General features: G+C 40.6%; 1 pseudogene; it reads right to left on the bottom strand.

Annotated features, from left to right (window-relative positions):
- Positions 1-5,974: 5,974 nt before the first annotated feature.
- LOC119001660 (glyceraldehyde-3-phosphate dehydrogenase-like) lies at positions 5,975-7,039 on the bottom strand (annotated as a pseudogene).
- Positions 7,040-20,336: the final 13,297 nt, after the last annotated feature.

Below are 20,336 nucleotides of genomic sequence, written 5' to 3'. Positions count from 1 at the left end.
ACTAGTCAGTTACTAAAAGCATCAGTGGTCCCTCATCACTAGGAAGACTCATTTCTTGTATGCCATGTTCCATGAAGGAAGGAAAGTGGGTTTTGTTTTGTTGTTCTTTTTTCCTTTGGGGACTTAGGGCACATTTGAGCCATAAGAGTGCCAGCACGCAAAAAGGCTTTGCCATGATGTTCCTTTAAGGGCAGACGTCTTCTGTAGTTTCTTGAGTTTTCTCATATTAAGTCTAATAGGCTTTAGTAATCATCTCAAAATGTTGAGCAATTATTGTCCAAATGGTGTCTTTAAAATATCAAGCTATGCAAGAAAACATTTTATAGCAACAAAAATTTCTATAACAAAATGTTAAGTCCAATTTGGAGAATAAATTTGAACAAGGAGGCAATACCTGAGGTCAGCCAGCTGAAGATATCAAAGAACCATGTCAGTGGGTACTACATTTACTCCTTGGCTTGTGCCAATTTTATCTAGTTTCATCACCGCTTTACTAGAGGTGTTTTATCCCAGCGCAAGAAGAGACATTAACAACAGAGTGAACGCACCTTTCAGCTACGATACGGTCAACAGCAATTCTATTAGCTAACACAAGTCATGCAAGAGAATGTAGGGATTTTTCCTGGTTGTCTATTGTTTTGGTAATAGCTCCAGCAATTTCCCCTAAGGTTTTTTATGTTTCCAATTTATGTATTCATCCATTGCTATGCTTGACCAAAGACAAATATTTTTCCAAATCTGGTACTGTCACTGGGGTTGACACTGCCAGGCATTGAACACCTTAGCTATGTTTGCAACCAGTTGCATGCTTTGACTTCTGAAGTAGGTTTGAAAATAATGTCCCTAGTTGGTCCGAAGGTTGTGGGTTATTGTTAAGCTAATTAACATTGAAAATGATCTCCTTATTTTAACTCAGATCTCCTGAGTTATCTTTCCAGAAATTTAAGGGGAAAAAGAAAATAATATTATAGTGAGTGCTTGGCCTTTCATATTATTTGTGAGCTAGGAAGGAACTAAAGTAAGGAAAAAGGAAAAATAAAGGTGTAGATTACTCAGGCCTGGTCTGAAACCTTGGGTTAGCTGTCTAAGAAAGATGCCATCTGCTTCACTTCTTAGTGAATTTTCTTTTCAGATCCTCTGTTGCCACATGGTTTAGTTGACAGTACTACCTGGTATGGTCCTTTCCACCTTTGCTATAAAGAGTCCTTCTGAAGGTATCTTTTCCAGTATACACAATCGCTTCATTGTAAGTTGTGGTGTTTGATTACTTTGTCTCCACTAAGTAACTGGCTATCAAAAGCAGAGAAAATGAAATGTGTAGTTCAACATAAGGCTGCTGGGAATCCTGCAAGCGAAGTACAAGGTTGATTTTCCCAGGGAGTCTTCTGTAAGTCGATCTTTGTTCCTTAAAGCTGTCTGGTTGTATCTGAGAATATGCATGTCTTTCTCAAACGTGAAATTTTGGTCAAAGCCTTGGTAATATAACCAGTGTTTTCAATTCTGTCTTCTTACAAGGAGAACAGATTCTTAAGAAACTTATGTTGTCAGAATTGACAGAATTGTGTAGGTATAAAAAGATAAATAATTCTACAAAGGTATATTTTACCAAATATATTTTATAATTTTTAGAAATACATGCTTCCTCAATAAAATACAAACAAACACTTTTAAAACTTATCTTTTAGTCTCTCTATAATAAGAAACCAAATGTAGGTAAACTTAGTCTTACTTAGCAATTAATGTTCTAGTGTTTTATTTTATTTGGAAATTATCTAAATATTAAGTAAATTTCCATCATTTGAATTAGCTAGAAAAACTTTAAAGTTTCCAGTTACCAAAGATTTTAGGGAACTATTATAAGTACATATACCATAGACATATAATTAGTGCTAAAAATGTTCACCTAAAAATCTTTTTATCCCACGTTAATCTATTTCACTTGTTCTCAATACTTATATTTAGGTTATCCACAAAAACATCAAGAGATGTCAGACCAAGTCAGCCATCACTGTAAGTAATTACTTTTTTTAAAAGTACATATTATTTATTTTATTTTTAATTTATTTTTAGAGAGAGAGGAAGGGAAGGAGAAAGAGAGGAAGAGAAACCTCAATGTGTGGTTGCTTCTCACCTGCCCCCTACTGGGGACCTGGCCTGCAACCCAGGAATGTGCCCTGACTGGCAACCCCTTTGGTTTGCAGCCCACATTCAATCCACTGAGCTACACCAGCCAGGGCAGTTATTACTTTTTTAAAGGAATCAAATTTTATTTCAAAATGTAAACATCACTAAAGATGCATACACTTTAAAACAATCAAATTTAAAATTTAGTTATTTTTTTTTCTTTTTGTATAGGACAGCATTACAATATAGAATCTACAAGGTCTATTGGAAAAAAGTTCAGCCATTCTTAATATAATAAGAATGATATGTCTGACATCAATGTAACCTGGCAGCCAAGGAGAATGGAGTGGAAGGCACATGCATGAACAATGACAACTTTACTGTACTAGTCAGTGGGGGCAGTAGACACTGTTGAGCAAGCATGTGTACTGTATGGCTGTCGTATTCAAAATGACTGAGTGAGTAGAGGTATGAATCTGCATCAAATTTTGCATTAAGCTTGGATATTCCTCTGTGGAAACTATTTCAATGATTCAGAAAGCCACAGCTACGGGCAACTGGTGATTGGCAGCTTCATCAGGACAATGTACCTGCTCATGCATCACACCTCATGCAGAGTTCTTTTTGGCAAAACATCAAATCACCCAGGTGACTCAGACCTCCTACAGCCCAGATTTGGCACCGTGCGACTTCTGGCTTTTCCCAACTAAAATCACCTTACAGAGAGAATGGGATGAGTGAACACACCAATGAATAGTCTATCAAACAAACGAACACATGTTACTGAGATGGGCCTTTGTTGAACTTTGATTACATTACCTCAGGTTTGGGAGAGAGAGGCTGTCTTTTTAGACCTATCTCTTTTCTAAGCCTTTGTAGGCTTGTTTTGGATCCTCCCCCATCCAATCCCTTTCCTAGACCTTTCCGGTTTTCATGTCCCTTATCTAACCTTATTCTTTTCCCAGATTAGACACGTCCCCTTTATGGTTACCATCTAGGCTCCTACTACACATGCCTCTAAGTAGAAGGACCTCCCCCTGTGCCATTTTGGCCCTTACTGTGTGTGTGCCCAGCAGAGGAATTTCCCCCTTACTGGTTCTTCCTCCCCACTAGTAACCTGTGGGGAAGGGACCAGTGGTCCTGGGGAGATTGGAAAGCCAGTCCTTTCTCCCTACACAGAGTGGGGGTAGAAGGATGTTAATCTTGGTGGGGATGCAGCTGTTCCCAGGGGTGTCTGAAGATGTAACTTGAAGACCTAAGCCTGATTAGTTATAACTTCCAGACTCAATCAGGCCCAGCCAGTCTAGCTTCTTTCTCTTTTGTTAACTCCTAGCTGCCTACACTAACATTATGACGAGAGCTCCCTAAAACAAACAAACAAAAAAGCAATCCAATTTAGACGTTTTTCTAATTCAAATGATCTGTTGTATGGCCACTGACAGTAGAATCTATTAATCTCAATAGCAGCTAAAACCAGTAAGTCTCTCATGGGTTAACCAAAGACTAAGAACAAAATCCAGAAAACTCATTGCTGAAATAGTCTAAGACAGAAAAACTCTTCTTTGCTACAGTAAAGCAATGGTGGTTGAGACAACAAAGGCTCTAATGGACTGGGACCCCTCACGACAGATTCAGCTGAGAAGTGGTGCAGTCCGATAGAAAGGCCAAAAGGTGCCAGTTGACTAGCTGTAGCTAACCAGCCACCAGTTCCTGTGCTTCTGTCCTACTCGATACAGCTGCCAAAATTCCAGTCTATGTGACTGCCCACCAGATACACCCCAGTGATGATGGAGACCAGAGAACAATATTTTGTTGGTCACAAAGCCAAGTTTTCAGGATATAGAACAAGACAAAAGAAAAACCTCATCTGGTTTTTATATGAGGAACCACAGCAAAGTTTGTCTAAACTCAAGCTTGTCTGTTTAAGGGAGCCAGCATGGACAACAGGTTTGTAGGATTTATGCCTGTGTCTTCCCCTACGAAATCTATATCTGATGACAACAGTATACAGAAGGAGACAAGGAAAGGGGAAGAAGCAAACAAAAAAATGAGTACTTACTCACCAAGGAAAAATCACTGAGAGCTGCTCAAGCCCCAGGACATTTCTAATGAGTCCAAAAAGCCCCTTCTGAGAAAAAAAATAAATTTTTTCTCATACAGTAGCAAGCTCTGAGCTGCTCCCCTCCCAGGAAAACTTCCGTAAGTAAAGAATATCTCCTTCTAAGAGAAAAAGTTTCTCCTTCTTGCTTAGCTCCCAGGAAATCTTCCACAGATAAAGGAGCCTTATTCCTGAGGGAAACATTTCTCGTGCTGTAGCAACTCCTGTGGCAGAAGCCACACGCTGGAACTGAGACAATCGTCTCCACAGCAATTGCCTCCCTACCCTGCTTCCAGGGAAAATCTCTACTGATCTCAAATAAAGGCACACATTTCAAAAGGAGTGTGGTCTAAGTGTGGTCTAAGCCCAAGAAGACTTGAGGTCAGGAAGGTGGTGGTTCATGGTGAGCACAGAAGAGTCTCTGTAGTTACCAGACCAGTTTCACTGAACACCAGTACACAAAGATAAGGTCACTTTATTTATTATTTTTTAAAGATTTTATTTATTTATCTTTAGAGGGGAAGGGAAGGAGAGAGGGAGAGAAATATCAATGTATGGTTGCCTCTCGTGTGTCCCCTGCTGGGAACTGGCCTGCAACCCAGGCATGTGCCCCGACTGGGAATTGAACCTCGATCCTCTGGTTTTCAGGCCCGTAATCAATACACCAACCAGGGATAAGGTAAGGTCACTTTAGACCCCCCTTCTGACACTAGAAAATAAAAAGCCAAACAGAGAGACAACAAGTATTTATTTGATATCTAAAAGCATAGCTATTTAGGCAGAAATCCAAATTGTGTTCTGATTAGGAGGTGAAGTCAGGGAGTATTCGTGAGAATGTGGAGGGGAACAATCACGTGAATAGAAGGAAGACATTTCTATAGATGCTGACCATCTAACATAGTGATGCTAATTTTAAAGAATGTCTAACTTTCAGTTCAATAGTCATTTGCTTTCTTGCTAACTTTTCAAACAGTTGTTTTGAATACAATGCTACTTTAGAACCAGTCCAAAGGTTTTCTTCCCCAGTTTTAACATTCCAAAGGTTTGACGAGTTAGGTAATCAAGGCAGTTCCTACGGATGGCAGCTCTGACTCCATTTTGAAATTGCTCCACTTATATTATTTTTACATCATAATTCATATTTTGAATGGCAGCAGTAAATCTTCAAATAATTTCTCTTAAAAGGGCAAGTAGGTTTTTGACTGATTGAGCCCTTCCAAATCTTAGAATTCTTTCCTATTTTCTTCATCCAGGAACATTCTTTTGGTTGTATATAAAACACTGTTTTGCTTCTCTGTTTAATGTCTGTATTAATAGACAATAGCCTATACATTTTTTTGTCTGGGTACAGTGAACTTTATTTTTTTTTATAAAGATTTTATTTATTTATCCTTAGAGGGGAAGGGAAGGAAAGGGAAGGAGAGAAATATCAATGTACGGTTGCCTCTCGTGAGTCCCCTGCTGGGAACTGGACTGCAACCCAGGCATGTGCCCTGATTGGGAATTGAACCATGATTGTGTGGTTCACAGGCCCACGCTCAATCCACTGAGCTACACCAGCCAGGGCTGAACTTTATTAATGGTGCATGACAAGGTAGGGCTCCCTATGCCCATCTCTTTCTTCAGGGCGTCTGGCGTGAAAATTGTGGAGCTCAGGAGATTCTGTGTGTTGGGGGATCAATTTGGGGCAAGGACCCCCTAGCAGTTGGGGGCCTCTCTTCCTTTTGCTGGAACTGGTGGTCAAGGGAATTCTTACTCCTTGGTGACCATGTGGACCATAAGTTTTACCACCCACCAACCTGCTGCTGTAAACAAATTTATAGTCATACCAGAAAATGAGCTTGCTAGAGTGGTTGTTGAAGGCGATGCCAGCCTCAACATTGAAGGTAGAAGAGTGGGTGTTACTGTTAAAGTGACAGGAGACAACCTGGTCCTCAGTATGGCCTAGGATGCCCATGAGGGGACCCTCCAATGCTGTTTCACCACTTTCTTTTTTTTAAAATCCTCACCCAAGGGTATATTTTATTGATTTCAGAGAGAGAGGGAGAGAAAGAAACATCAGTGTGAGGCAGAAACATTGACTAGTTGCCTTCTGTATACACCCTGACTAGGGATCAAACCCACAACCTTTTGATGCATGAGGCAATGCTCCAGCCAAACTTCAGGGGTATGACCTTCTTGATGTCATTGTATTTGGCATCAAGTACAAGGCAGCAGGCCAGACCTGTAGCTGAAGCATTGGGGTTGGGGACACAGAAGGCCATGCCAGTTAGCTTTCCATGCAGCTCAGGGGTGACTTTGCCCACATCCTTGGCAGTACCAGTAGAAGCAGGGATGGTGTTCTGGGCAGCCCCTTGGCCATAATGCCAGAGCTTTCCTGAGGGGTCATTCATGGTTTTTTGGGTGTAAATGATGCCATGAACAGTGGTCATGAGTCCCTCCATGATTCTAAGTTTGTCATGGATGAGCTCAGTCAGGGGTCCAAGCAGTTGGTGGTGCAGGAGACATTGCTGACAATTTTGAGGGCGTTGTTATACTTCTCATGATTGACATTCATTACAAACACGAGGGCAGAAATGATGACCCTCTTCGCTCCACCTTGCAAGTGAGCTCCAGTCTTCTCCAAGGTAGTTAAGACACCAGTAGACTCCACAACATATTCATTATCAGTATTACCCAATTTGATGTTGGCAAGATCTTGCCCCTGGAAGGTGGAGATGGACTTTCCATTGATGACAAGCTTCCCATTATCAGCCTTGACTGTGCAGTGCCTTTGAACTTGCCATGGGTAGAATCATATTGGAACACGTAGACCATGTAACAACCCTGGTGACCAGGAACCCAATGCGGCCAAGTCCATTCACTCTGACCTTCACCACTGTGTCTCAAAGTTGAGGCCGGCACTGCACTGGAAGATGCAGCACGTGAGAAGCAGAGAGCCTCTGAAACAATCTATTATAATATATCGTCTTGGTTGAAACATATGAAGAAAATCTGGCTTCTCAGATTGGAAAGGAGAGAAGTATTTTTTAAAATATTTTATTTATTTATCTTTAGAGGGGAAGGGAAGGAGAGAAGGAGAGAAATATCAATGTATTGTTGCCTTTTGTGCATCCCCTGCTGGGAACTGGCCTGCAACCCAGGCATGTGCCCTGACTGGGAATCGAACCGCGATTGTATGGTTCGCAGGCCCGGGCTCAATCCACTGAGCTACACCAGCCAGGGCTAAGAGATAAGTATTTTTAATAAAGCCAGGTATGTTTCCTTGTCACCTGGGGTTTTTTCACAGCAGGATTTATGTTTATTTTTACACTGGGGTGCCGTCCTTTGGGTTCTATTATCAATAGCCATCTCCCATTACATTCTCTACTTAGAAGGACCCACTGTAATCCATGTATCGATCAAAATGCCCAAGGCCTGAGGATTGGCCAGAAAACCTCAGAGTGAACATTGGCGCATTGGACTTCCATAATTCTGCTTGCAATTCAAAATAGGAATTTAGAGATTTATTTTATGCCAGCCCAGCAATACACTTAAAAGCTTTTAAAAATAATATTTTATTCAGAACTTTAACTGAAACAGTAAATTTGTTCAAGTTAACTTCATTATATAGTCAGGAGTAGATACAATTAAAATGTTTCCTTAAATTTGCACTATTATTATACTTTTAATTTTTAGAAGGGGATTCTTGCCAATTTAACCTCAATCTGTTTTCTGCCACAAATGCATTTAAAATGAATAATGTTCCTCTTGACACTGTTTTAGGCACTTCTTACAAGTTTTGAAATGTATGGGTTTTACTGTCATTCAGTTCTAAATATATTCTAATTTCCCATTATATTTTATTCTTTGGCTCACGAATAGTTCTTTAAAAAATTGTTTAATGTATTTTACTAGCAAACTTACAGGAGCGGCACAGGAGACTGATGACATCACAAACATGCCCTCGCGTGTACGTGGACAACGCAGAAAAGCACAGTGAGTGGATGGAACCTGCTGTGTCGTGCAAGTGCTACAAATGCCATTTAGTTGCCATCAGTAAGAAATTTACTTGTTTTTAATTTTTTCAAATATAGTGTCACTACTAAGATGCTGACTTTTTTTTTTAAGATTTATTTATTTTTTAGAGAGAGGGGAAGGGAAGGAGAAAGAGAGAGAGAGACATCAATGTGTGGTTGCCCCTCACATGCCCCCAACTGGGTACCTGGCCCACAACCCAGGTATGTGCTCTGACTGAAAATCAAACCAGTGACCCTTTGGTTCACAGGCCGGTAGTCAGTCCACTGAGCTACACCAGCCAGGGCAAAATTTACTTGTCTTTAAAAAATCCAAATGCTGGAATTGTCCAGAAAAATTTAGCAGGTTTATTTATATTGTTATAAAGTTGAACTGCTGAAAATTATTCACTGAAACACTTTGACTAGCATTAATGCTGTATGTCCCCAAATTTATATTTAAAAAAAATTTCATACACAAATGAAAATGGAAAAACTGTCAATATATGATTTCTATCCTCTATTTTCCACTTGAAATCATGCACTTGGGTAGCTTTTGCCTTCAATGAAAAAAAATCTAAAATCTAACATTCAGAACTACCAATAACAGAAAGAAGAGAATTTTTTTAAAGAAGGAAATGTTTCCCATCATTGTGTATTCTTTTAAAGATTTTTCATTTATTTTTTAGACAGAGTGGAAGGGAGGGAGAGAAACATTGATGTGTGAGAAGTACCATGCATGCCCCCAACTGGGGACCTGGTCTACAGCTCAGGCATGTGTCCTGACCAGGAATTGAACTGGCGACCCTTCGGTTCACAGGCTAACACTCAATCTACAGCAGCCAAGGCCCCATCATAGTGTATGCTTAAGCATGTTCTCCATATGTGTAGCATGCTAGCTGGATGTCTTTTGGCATAATTGTTACATGATTGGCATGGACAGCACACAGGTTGGTGTCTTCAAAAAGGCCAACCAGACAGTCCTCACTTGCCTCCTGCAAACACCAATGGCTGCACCCTGGAAGTGTAGATCTGTTTGAAGTCCTGAGCAATTTCTCACGCTGGATCTTGGAAGGGAAGTTTATAACTCAGAAATTTGCTGGGATAACATCCAATTACACAAAGTGCCTGGTACCAGGACTGTAATGATGAGGTTTCTTCACTCTTCCAATAAAGGACGCAGTTTTAAACAGCTTTGGTAGCCAGTTGATTCCTTGGTGCCTTGTCACCCTGTTTTGTGGGCACTCTGCTTTGTAGGAGCCTTGGTATAGAGACCTCTTCCCTTACCCTCCTTCTGCTTGGGCTCCAGCCTGAGCCGGAGGTGGCGCTGGTGTTAGAGAGCAGCAGCGGTACCACAGTAGCTGAGAACACAGTAGGCTCACAAATTGTTCCAGTGTGTTTTATAAATGATTTTAAGCAATTAACTTTACATTAGTTAACATATTCATAAACATAAAAACGAAAAATGTGAAAAAGTATTCAGTGAAAAGTTTTCATCCTACAACTGATTTCATACTGTAACTGTGGATTCATCCACATGGTACCATACCTTCCCCCAATTCAAATGTCCACTATTAAATATTTGGGGATATATTTTGAAATAATTTCTATACGTATATTTACATGTATATACAAAAATTATTTTAAAAGATATATTTGGCCGAAAAGTCTGTGTGGTTTTTCATAAAATCAAAGATACATTTTTCATTTTTACCAATGACTATTGATTTAGATATTTTGAGTATGTTGGCCATCTCACGCGTGGTATAATGTTGCTTGTTCTCAGTTAAGGACTTGAGTTGATCACTATCAACTTCAACTGGTCTACCCAACCATGGAGCATCGTCCAGAGAGAAATCTGTGGCACAAAACCTCACAAACACTTTGACGCAATCAATCCATCTCAGCACCTCCTCTATACACTGCACAAATCTTTTTTTTTTGCATTTCAGTTGCACTTTTATCTTTCTTGAAATAATAAAGCATATTTTATTGAAAATATTGCTTATTTTCTTCCATGTTTGATATTAAAATGGCCACACACAAATTCACCAATTTTGATAAGTTTTTTAAAATGCACTCTCATGTGACAGTTGTCACGATACAATTTATTTATTTTTTTAAAGATTTTTTTAGAATTTATTTATCTTTAGAGGGGAAGGGAAGGAGAGGAGATAAATATCAATTTATGGTTGCCTCTCATGGGTCCCCTGCTAGGAACTGGCCTGCAACCAGGGCATGTGCCCTAACTGGGAATTGAACTGCGATCCTTTGGTTCACAGGCCCCCGTTCAATCCACTGAGCTACACCAGCCAGGGCCACAATTTAAAATTTTGTTTTGAATGAAGTTAAAGACAACTTAGCGCTACCAGAGCCATTTTACGGAAAAAACAAACAAACAAACTTTTTGGCCAACCCCCTACATGGGTATACACCTTTTACAAATGGTTTTATGTAGTAAAATACTCAGGCCCTGGCCAGGTAGCTCAGATGATTAGAGAACTGTCCCCATACAACAATGTTGCATGTTTTTTTTAAAATATATTTTATTGATTATACCATTACAGTTGTTCTATTCCCCACCTTCATTCCCCTCCACCCGCACACTCCCTCCCCCACTATTCTCCCCCCCCTTAGTTTATAACCACGTGTCTCAATTTCTTTAGATTCTATATTTCCCCTACTATTCTCACCCTCCCCCCTATCTATTTTCTACCTACCATCTATGCTATTTTCTGTGCCTTCTCGCCCCTTCTCCCCCTCCCACCCCCCTGTTTCTAACCCTCCATGTGTTCTTCATTTCTATGGTTCCACTCCTGATCTACCTGTCCTCTTGGTTTGCTTTTGTTTTAGGTGTGGTTGTTAATAACTGTGTGTTTGCTGTCCTTTCACTGTTAATATTTTTCATCTTCTCTTTCTTATATAAGTCCCTTTAGCATTTCATATAATAAGGGCTTGGTGATGATGAATTCCTTGAATTTGACCTTATCTGAGAAGCACTTTATCTGTCCTTCCATTCTAAATGAAAGTTTTGCTGGATAAAGCAATCTTGGCTGTAGGTCTTTGGATTTCATGACTTGGAATACTTCTTTCCAGCCCCTTCTTGCCTGTAAGGTCTCTTTTGAGAAATCCGCTGACAGTCTGATGGGTACTCCTTTGTAGGTGACTGTCCCCTTATCCCTTGCTGCTTCTAGGATTCTCTCCTTCATTTTAGTCTTGGCTAATGTAATTATGATGTGCCTTGGTGTGTTCCTTCTTGGGTCCAACTTCTTTGGGACTCTCTGAGCTTCCTGGATTTCCTGGAAGTCTATTTCCTTTGCCAGACTGGGGAAGTTCTCCTTTATTATTTGTTCAAATAAGTTTTCCACTCGTGGCTGTTTCTTTCCCCCTTCTGGTACCCCTATAATCCGGATGTTGGAACGTTTAAAGATGTCCTGGAGGTTCCTAAGTCTCTCCTCATTGTTTTGAATTCTCATTTCTTCATTCCTTTCTGGTTGGATGTTTCGTTCTCCCTTCTGGTCCACTCCATTGATTTGAGTCCTAGTTTTCTTTCCATCACTATTGGTTTCCTGGACATCTCCCTTCATTTCAATTAGTTTAGCCTTCATATGTTCCTCTAATTTGTGACTGTACTCTACCAATTCTATGAGTACCCTGATAAATAGTGTCTTAAATTGTGCTTCTGAGAGGCTGGCAATCTGTTGGTCGCTTAGAGTTATTGGCTCTGGGACTTTGAGTCCTTCTTGTGCCATCTTTTGGGCTGTTCGTGCCGGTTAAGTAGCAGGATCGGAGCCCTAGGTTTTCACCAGAGCAGGGGAACTCAGTCGCTGGGTTGTGATGTTGTATGTGGGGGCGGGGTCAAAGAGGGACAATGGCTTCCCTCTGCCGCCTGCTGCCACGACCCCCACCGGCACCACAGCCACCACCATCACCAGGCCACGCACCTCACTCCACTGCACGTGAGTGTGCCACCGCTGTCAGCCCTCCACCACTGGGTTCGCCCCCTGGGGCCTGCGTGGTCCGTCTCACTGTGCACGAATGTGCGACCTTGGTCAGTCTGCCCCGCACCCCGACTGGTTCCGGGCTGCCTGCGCACCTAGCGCCTAGGTCGGGGGATCTGTCCTGCCCGACTCAGCTCCGCTGCTGCCTCCGGCTCTCTTACTGTCCCCGTTGAAGGGTTCGTAGCTGTCGGACTTCCGTATATTTCCGTTTTCTGGTCTTTGGGTGTGTCCTAGTTCTCCAAAACTTTTGTTGTATTCAAACTTGGTTGCGGGAGAAGGCACAGTGTTTCCACCTATGCCTCCATCTTGGCGGAAGTCCCAACAATGTTGCATGTTTGATCCCCAGTCAGGGCCCATACAAACAGCAACCAAACATGCATAAATGGGTGGAACAACAAATCAATATTTCTCTCTAAAAAATTTAATAAAAAATTTTTAAAGATTGTTGGTAAATATGTGAGTTGCCATAAAAGAACATTAAATTATTTTAAAATATTTTTAAAAGATAATTGACTATTAAAACTAAAATAAGAAATATGAGGTCAGATTTATAGCATGTAAAAATAAATTGTGTGACAGTGATAGGACACAGATCAGAAGGGGAGAAATGAAAGTGTACACTGTGGGTTCTTGTATTATCTGTGAAGTGGTATGTTACTTTAAAGTAGACAGCAATAAGCTAAAAAGCTATACTAAGGATCATAAAGCAATTACTGAAAACAAAACAAAATAGAAAACCCAAAGCACTAGAGCTAGTAAGACAATAAGAGAGAATCACAAACAATACTTAATCCAAGAGAAGGCAAAAGAGGGAGAGCAAGAACCATGATAAAACAAAATAAAATAAAATGGCAAGTAAGTACCTTTAAATCCACAATATCAATAAACAATTTAAAATTAAATCTTAAGATCCCATTAAAAAACAGAGATTGTCAAATTGGATTTAAAAAGTAATATTTAACCACATAAGACCTGTAAGAAACTCCCTTTAAAATAAAGACACCAAAAGAAGTAAAGAAATGTAAAATTATATACCAGGCTAATACAAAAGAAAAGAAAGCTACAGTGTTTTTCAATGTCCAGAATGGCATTGAGAACCTCTGAAAACTGACTTCTGGTCAAGATGGCAGCATAAGTAAACATGGTACTCTTCTCCTCCCACAATCACATCAAAATTACAACTAAACAACAGAACAACTGTCATTCAGAACTGCCAGAAATCAAGCTGAATAGAAATCTCACAATTATGGAATTAAAGAAAACGAACTGAAACTGGTAGGAGGGGCAAAGACACTGAAAGGGTTGATCCCACACCCACACGTAGTGAATAAAAATTTGAAGGCATACTTCTGCTGCAGAGGTCCTCTCTGAGGATCGATGCGTCCCAGCCTCACACCAGGCACCTCCCCCCCCCCCAGCCCAGGATTCCAGTGCCAGGAAGAGAGGCCCTCATAACTTCTGCCCTGTAAAAGCCAGCAGAGAGTAAGGCTGAGGAAGAAGGAAACTTCTAGAACATCAAGCAGTTCCTCTGAAAGGGCCCACAGGGACTTACTTGGACTCTCTCTGAGCTCCAGAGTGGAAGCACAGCTTGAAAGGCACTAGAGACATACAGGGAGGAACTAAATTATTTGGAGACAGGGCAAGAGCTAGAGTGACAGCTTTCTCCCAGACAGGACTGGCAGAAGCAATTGTTCCCTTGCTGAGCCCTCTTCCCACAGAGCCAACAGGTGGGTGCCACATCTGAGACTCCATCAACCTGGCTCATACTTTTTGCCCTGCCCTGGTGATTCTCTAAGGCCCCACCCCACCCAACCAAGCTGTTTCTGGTGACTTTTCCATATGAATGGCTTGTCTTTTTTGTTTTTTAAGATTTTATGTATTTAATTTTAGACAGAAGGGAAGAAAGGGAGAAAGAGAGGGAGACAAACATCAATGTGAGTGAGAAACATTTTGATCAGCTTCTTCTTGCACACACCCCAACCAGGAACCAAACCTGCAACCTAGGCATGTACGAAGACCAGGAATTGAATTGGTCACCTTTTGCCTTGTGGGATAATGCCCAACCAACTGAGCTACAGCAGTCAGGGCACCAATGGTTTGTCTTGGCTCATGCTTCAGATTTTCCTAAATTCTTTCAAACAAGAAGTATCTGGCCTCAGCGAGCTCCATATTTCTCACTGACTGGCCCTAGGCCTGGCACAGTAGCAGCCAGCCTTGGTTCATATCTTGGCCTAGCCTTGCCTGGGCACCTCCAAGCCCAACACAAGTAGCAGCCATCTGCAAATAACTTTGTAGCTTATGCCAAGTGGCCCCAGGTAGAACACAGATGGTGGCTGACCTTGGCCTGCATCCCCTGAGAAGACTCAGAGCCAGTGGACAGCTTCAGACCACATAGAAGCACCACCACCCAACCACCTCCCAAACAAGTGACATACTCAAGGGACAGACTCACTGGACACCAGAGCCCCGCTGAAGTAAGTCCTAGTCTGTGGAGGGGATCCCTGCACAACTGATTCTCCATGGTGGTCTGAGGTTGATGGTCAGTGGTCACAGCCAGTCCTTGCAGCTACTCAGCCTGGGTAAATCCCTCCCATTGACCTATCAATAGCAATCAAGGCTCAACTACAATAGGAAAATGTACACAGTCCACATGGTGGGCACACCTCAAGTACCCAGCCTGAGTGATAGAGCAGGCTGTGCCACTGGACCCTATAGGACACCTACTATGTTAGAACACTCTACCAAGCCTGACAGACATAGTAGCTCTATCTAATACATAGAAACAAACATAGGGAAGCTACCAAAACAAGGAGACAAAGAAACATGGCCTGAATGAAAGAACAGAACAAAACTCCAGGAAAGAATTAAACAAAATGGAAACAAGTAATCTACTAGATGAAGAGTACAAAATACTGGTTATATAAATGCTCAATGCACTTAGTGAGAGCCTCAATAGCATAAAAAAGAACCAATCATAAATGAAGGATAAACTAATTGAAATAAAGTCAACAGTAGAGTGGATGAAGCTGAGGATCAAATCAGTGCTTTGGAATATAAGGAAGCAAAAAACACCCAATCAGAACAGTAAAAAGAAGAAAAAGAGTCCATAAGAATGAGGATAGTATAGCCCTGGCTGGTGTGTCTCAGTGGATTGAGTGCCGGCCTGAGAACCAAAAGGTTACTGGTTCAATTCCCATTCAGGGCACATTCCTGGGTTGCAGGCCAGGTCCCCAGTAGGGGGCAGATGAGAGGTAACTACACATTGATGTTTATCTTTCTCTCTTTCTCCCTCCCTTCCTCTCTCTCTAAAAATAAATAAATAGAATTTGGGACTTCTGGTCAAGATGGAGGCATAGAGCCCTGGCTGGTATAGCTCAGTGGATTGAGCTCGGGCCCACGAACCACACGATCACAGTTTGATTCCCAGTCAGGGCACATGCCTGAGTTACAGGCCAGTTCCCAGCAGGGTACTCACGAGAGGCAACCATACATTGATATTTCTCTCCTTCCCTTCCTCTCTAAAAAGACAAATAAATAAAATCTTTTAAAAAAAAGATGGAGGCATAGGTAGACACATTATACCTCCTCCCACAACCAAAAGAAGGACAACAACAAATTTAAAGGCAAAAAACAACCAGAACTGACAGAAAGTTGAACTGTATGGAAGTACAACAACCAAGAAGTTAAAGAAGAAACATTCATCCAGACTAGTAGAAGGGGTGGAGATGGGCAGGTGGATGGAGCAGACTCACTGCAAAGTGGCCGGTGGCTGACAGACCCACTGAGGAAGTGGATTGCGGACTGAGCAGTCCCACATTCACATGCAGATAAACTGGGAGGAACAACTCGGGAGCAAGATAGACCATGCAACACAGGGTTCCAGTGTGGGGAAATAAAGCCTCAAAACTTATGATTGAAAATGTGTGTGAGGGTTGAGGCAGCAGTAGGAGAAACTCCCAGCTTCACAGAAGAGTTCACTGGAGAGACCCACAGGGTCCTAGAACATACACAAGCCCACCCACATGGGAATCAGCACAAGGGCCCAACTTCATTATGGGTAGTGGGTAAGTGACTGAAAACCAGCAGAGAGTAGAGCAAGCAGCATTATTCCCTCTTGGACTCCTCCCCCACGTACAGTGTCACAACACAGCCTGGTGTTGCCCCACCCTGGTGAACACCTAAGGCTCCACCCCTTACTGCATAACAAGTGTGCCAAGACAAAAAATGGTCCAAATGAAAGAACAAATCAAAGTTCCAGAAAAAATATAACTAAGTGGAAAATCTATCAGATGCAGACTTCAAAACATTGATAATCAGTGTGCTCACAAAATTGGTTGAATATGGTCACAAATTAGATGAAAAATGAAGGCTATGCTAAATGAAATAAAGGAAAATATACAGGGAACCAACAATGATGGGAAGGAAACTAGGACCCAAATCAATGGTGTGGACCAGAAGAAGAAAGAAACATTCAACCAGAACAGAATGAAGAAACAAGATTCAAAAAAATGGGGAGAGGCTTAGGAACCTCCAGGATATCTTTTAACATTCCAGCATCCAATTCATAGGGGTACCAGAAGGAGAAGAGGAAGAGCAACAAATTGAAAACTTATTTGAACAAATAAGAAGGAGAACTTTCCCAAAGGAAAGGAAATAGACTTCCAGGAAGTCCAGGAAGCTCAGAGTCCCAAAGAAGTTGGACCCAAGGAGGAACACATCAAGACACAGCATAATTACATTATCTAAGATGAAAGAGAAGGAGAGAATCTTAAAAGCAGAAAGAGAAAAGGAGACAGTCACCTACAAAGGAGTTCCTATCAGACTGTCAGCGGATTTCTCAAAAGAGACCTTGCAGGCCAGAAGGGGCTGGAAAGAATTATTCCAAGTCATGAAAGGCAAGGACCTACATCCAAGATTGCTCTATCCAGCAAAGCTTTTATTTAGAATGGAATAGCAGATAAAGTGCTTCTCAGATAAGGTCAAGTTAAAAGAGTTCATCATCACTAAGCCCTTGTTATATGAAATGTTAAAGGGACTTATCTAAGAAAAGAAGATAAAAAATATGAGCAGTAAAACAACGACAAACTCACAGTTATTAACAACCACACCTAAAACAAAAATAAAAACAAACTAAGCAAACAGCTAGAACAGGAACAGAATCACAGAAATAGAGATCATATGGAGGGTTACCAGTGGGTTAGGAAGTGGGAGAGAGAGAGAGGGGGAAAAGGTACATAGCATAAGTAGCATAAGTGGTAGGTAGAAAATACAGTGGAGGACAAGGGTAGTAGGGGAAATGTAGAAGCTAAAGAACTTGTGACACATGAACATGAACTAAAGGTGGAAATGTGGGTGGGAGGGAGTGTGCAGGGTGGAGGGGAATAAAGGGGGGAAATGGGACAACTGTATTAGCATAATCAATAAAATATATTTAATAAATAAATAAAATGAGGATAGTGTAAAAGGCCTCGATGATAACTTAACATTCACATCATGGGGGTGCCAAAAGGAGAAGAAAGCAACCGAGAAATTGAAAACCTATTTGAAAGAAATAACAGAAAACTTTCTTAACTTGGTAAAAGAAATAAAATATAAAAGTCCAGGAAGTGCGGAGTCCCAAACAAGATGAACCCAAGGAGACCCATATGAAGACATATCATAACTAAAGGTAAAGACAGAGAATCTTAAAAGCAACAAAAGAAAAGCAGTTACTTGCCTATAAGGAAGCACCAATAAGATTGTCAGCTGATTTCTCAAAGGAAACTTTGTAGGCCAGAAGGGATTGGCAAGAAATATTCAAGGTGATAAAAAGCATGGACCAAAATTACTCTATCCAGCAGAGCTATCATTTAGAATAAAAGGACAGATATAGAACTACCCAGACAAGAAAAAGCTAAGTGAATTCATCACTACCAAATTAGTATATATGAAATGTTAAAGGTTCTTCTTTAAGAAGAAGATAAAAAATATGAACAATAAAATGGCAATAAATACATATGTATCAACAATTGAATCTAAAAAATGAACAAGCGAAACAGAAACAGAATCATAGATACAGAAAACATTTTGATGTTTGCCAGATGTGAGGGGTGTTGGGGGAATGGTGAAAAGGTGAAGACTATATTAAGAAGTACGTATTTGTTGTTTCAGAGTAGTCATGGGGATGTAAAGTACAGCATAGAGAATATAGTCAATAATATTCTAATAACTGTGTGTGGTGTCTGATGGGTGTGAGATTTATCAGAATGTCTATGTATTAAGTTATGTAATGTCTAACCACTGGGTGTGCACCTGAAATTAATATAACAATGTATGTCAACTGTAATTAAAAATAAAAATAAATTTTAAATAATAAAAAATTAAAAAGGCAAAAAAAAGAACCTCTGAAAAAAATCAACTCCTCCATGAAGGCAATGAAAAATATAGAAAAACTCTCAAAAATATTAATTTTCAGATCCTTGAAATTAAACAGAAGCTTTCAATAATCTCAGCAGTGTTTTGTGAAGAAAAGTGGTTGAGTATCAGTAATAACAATGAGATTTGGGGGGTTTTAACTTTCCTTAATCTGATTTCCTTTCATCCAGATTCAAAGTATTATTAAAAACCAACAGCCTCACAACTATGAAAACATCAAACTAGCACCTACTAAAAGCAGAATAATGGGTTTGGAGCTCCCACAAAACCCCCAATCTCAGAGAATTATCACTGTTTGACTTGTCTGACAGTAAAGTGCCATTCTCAGAGACTGTCTATAGTTGACCTGAATCAGAACTCAATTTCTGGGACTGGCCCTATCTACAGGCATTTATCAAAAACAATCAGTGGTAGTTGCTTAACACTGAAGCTGCCAGAGGTGTTGTTAACAGTAGGGCTAACAAGAGGCTGATGAAAAAATTTTTTAAAAAACTCTAGAATAAGATGTCCATGGGGAGATTTGAAAAGATCTGATATAGTCCTGGCAATCTATAAGGCCACACACACATATGCTGTTTGCATGCCCAGGAAAGACCTGAGAAGGCCCTAATGTCTCACTGTTGGCTGACTTTGAGGCTTTGCCCAAACATGAAGTAAAACCCAATGAGAGTGTAAAGTGCCTGGAAAATTATTGAAACTATTCCAATAGGCACATTGAGTCATTCAGCAAGAGGAAGAAGATTTATTCATTCAAAATGTTTCAGAAAACTCTGTTCAACATTAGCTGGCTACTAAGCTACCTGAGAAAAGAGTTCATATGACAAATAATACAGACTTGACAGAATTAGTCCAGGAAAATCATTAAAGAAATCCCAAGGGAGTGAGAATCTGATTGATCAAGTTGTCATATCATATCATTAAAATGTCCAGCATTCAATAGAAAATTATGAAATATGCAAAGAAACTGAAGTGTGTCCTCTATAGAGAAAAACACATTCAACTGAAACATTATCTGAGAAAGCTGACAAAGATTTCTTTTTAAAAAAATATATTTTATTGATTATACCATTATACTTGTTCTATTCCCCCCTTCATTCCCCTCCACCCTGCACACCCCCTCCTCCACCATTCCCCCCTTAGTTTATGACCATGTGTCTCAAGTGCTTTCGATTCTATATTTCCCCTACTATTCTTGCCCTCCCCCTATCTATTTTCTACCTACCATCTATGCTACTTATTTTCTACACCTTCTCCCCTCTTCTCCTCCTCCCACTCCCCTGTTGCTAACCCTCCATGTGTTCTTCATTTCTATGGTTCCACTCCTGATCTAGCTGTCCTCTTGGTTTGCTTTTGTTTTAGGTGTGGTTGTTAATAACTGTGAGTTTGCTGTCCTTTCACTGTTCATATTTTTTATCTCCTTGTTCTTAGATAAGTCCCTTTAACATTTCATATAACAAGGGCTTGGTGATGATGAACTCCTTGAATTTGATCTTATCTGAGAAGCACTTTATCTGCCCTTCCATTCTAAATGAAAGCTTTGCTGGATAGAGCAATCTTGGATGTAGGTCTTTAGATTTCATGACTTGGAATACTTCCTTCCAGCTCCTTCTTGCCTGTAAGATCTATTTTGAGAAATCAGCTGACAGTCTGACGGGAACTCCTTTGTAGGTGACTGTCCCCTTATCTCTTGCTGCTTCTAGAACT

This window comes from Sturnira hondurensis, unplaced genomic scaffold, assembly GCF_014824575.4.
Source record: "Sturnira hondurensis isolate 20B ecotype Veracruz unplaced genomic scaffold, ASM1482457v3 Scaffold0017082, whole genome shotgun sequence".
NCBI lineage: Eukaryota > Metazoa > Chordata > Mammalia > Chiroptera > Phyllostomidae > Sturnira > Sturnira hondurensis.
This window is presented reverse-complemented; position numbering and strand designations above follow the sequence as displayed.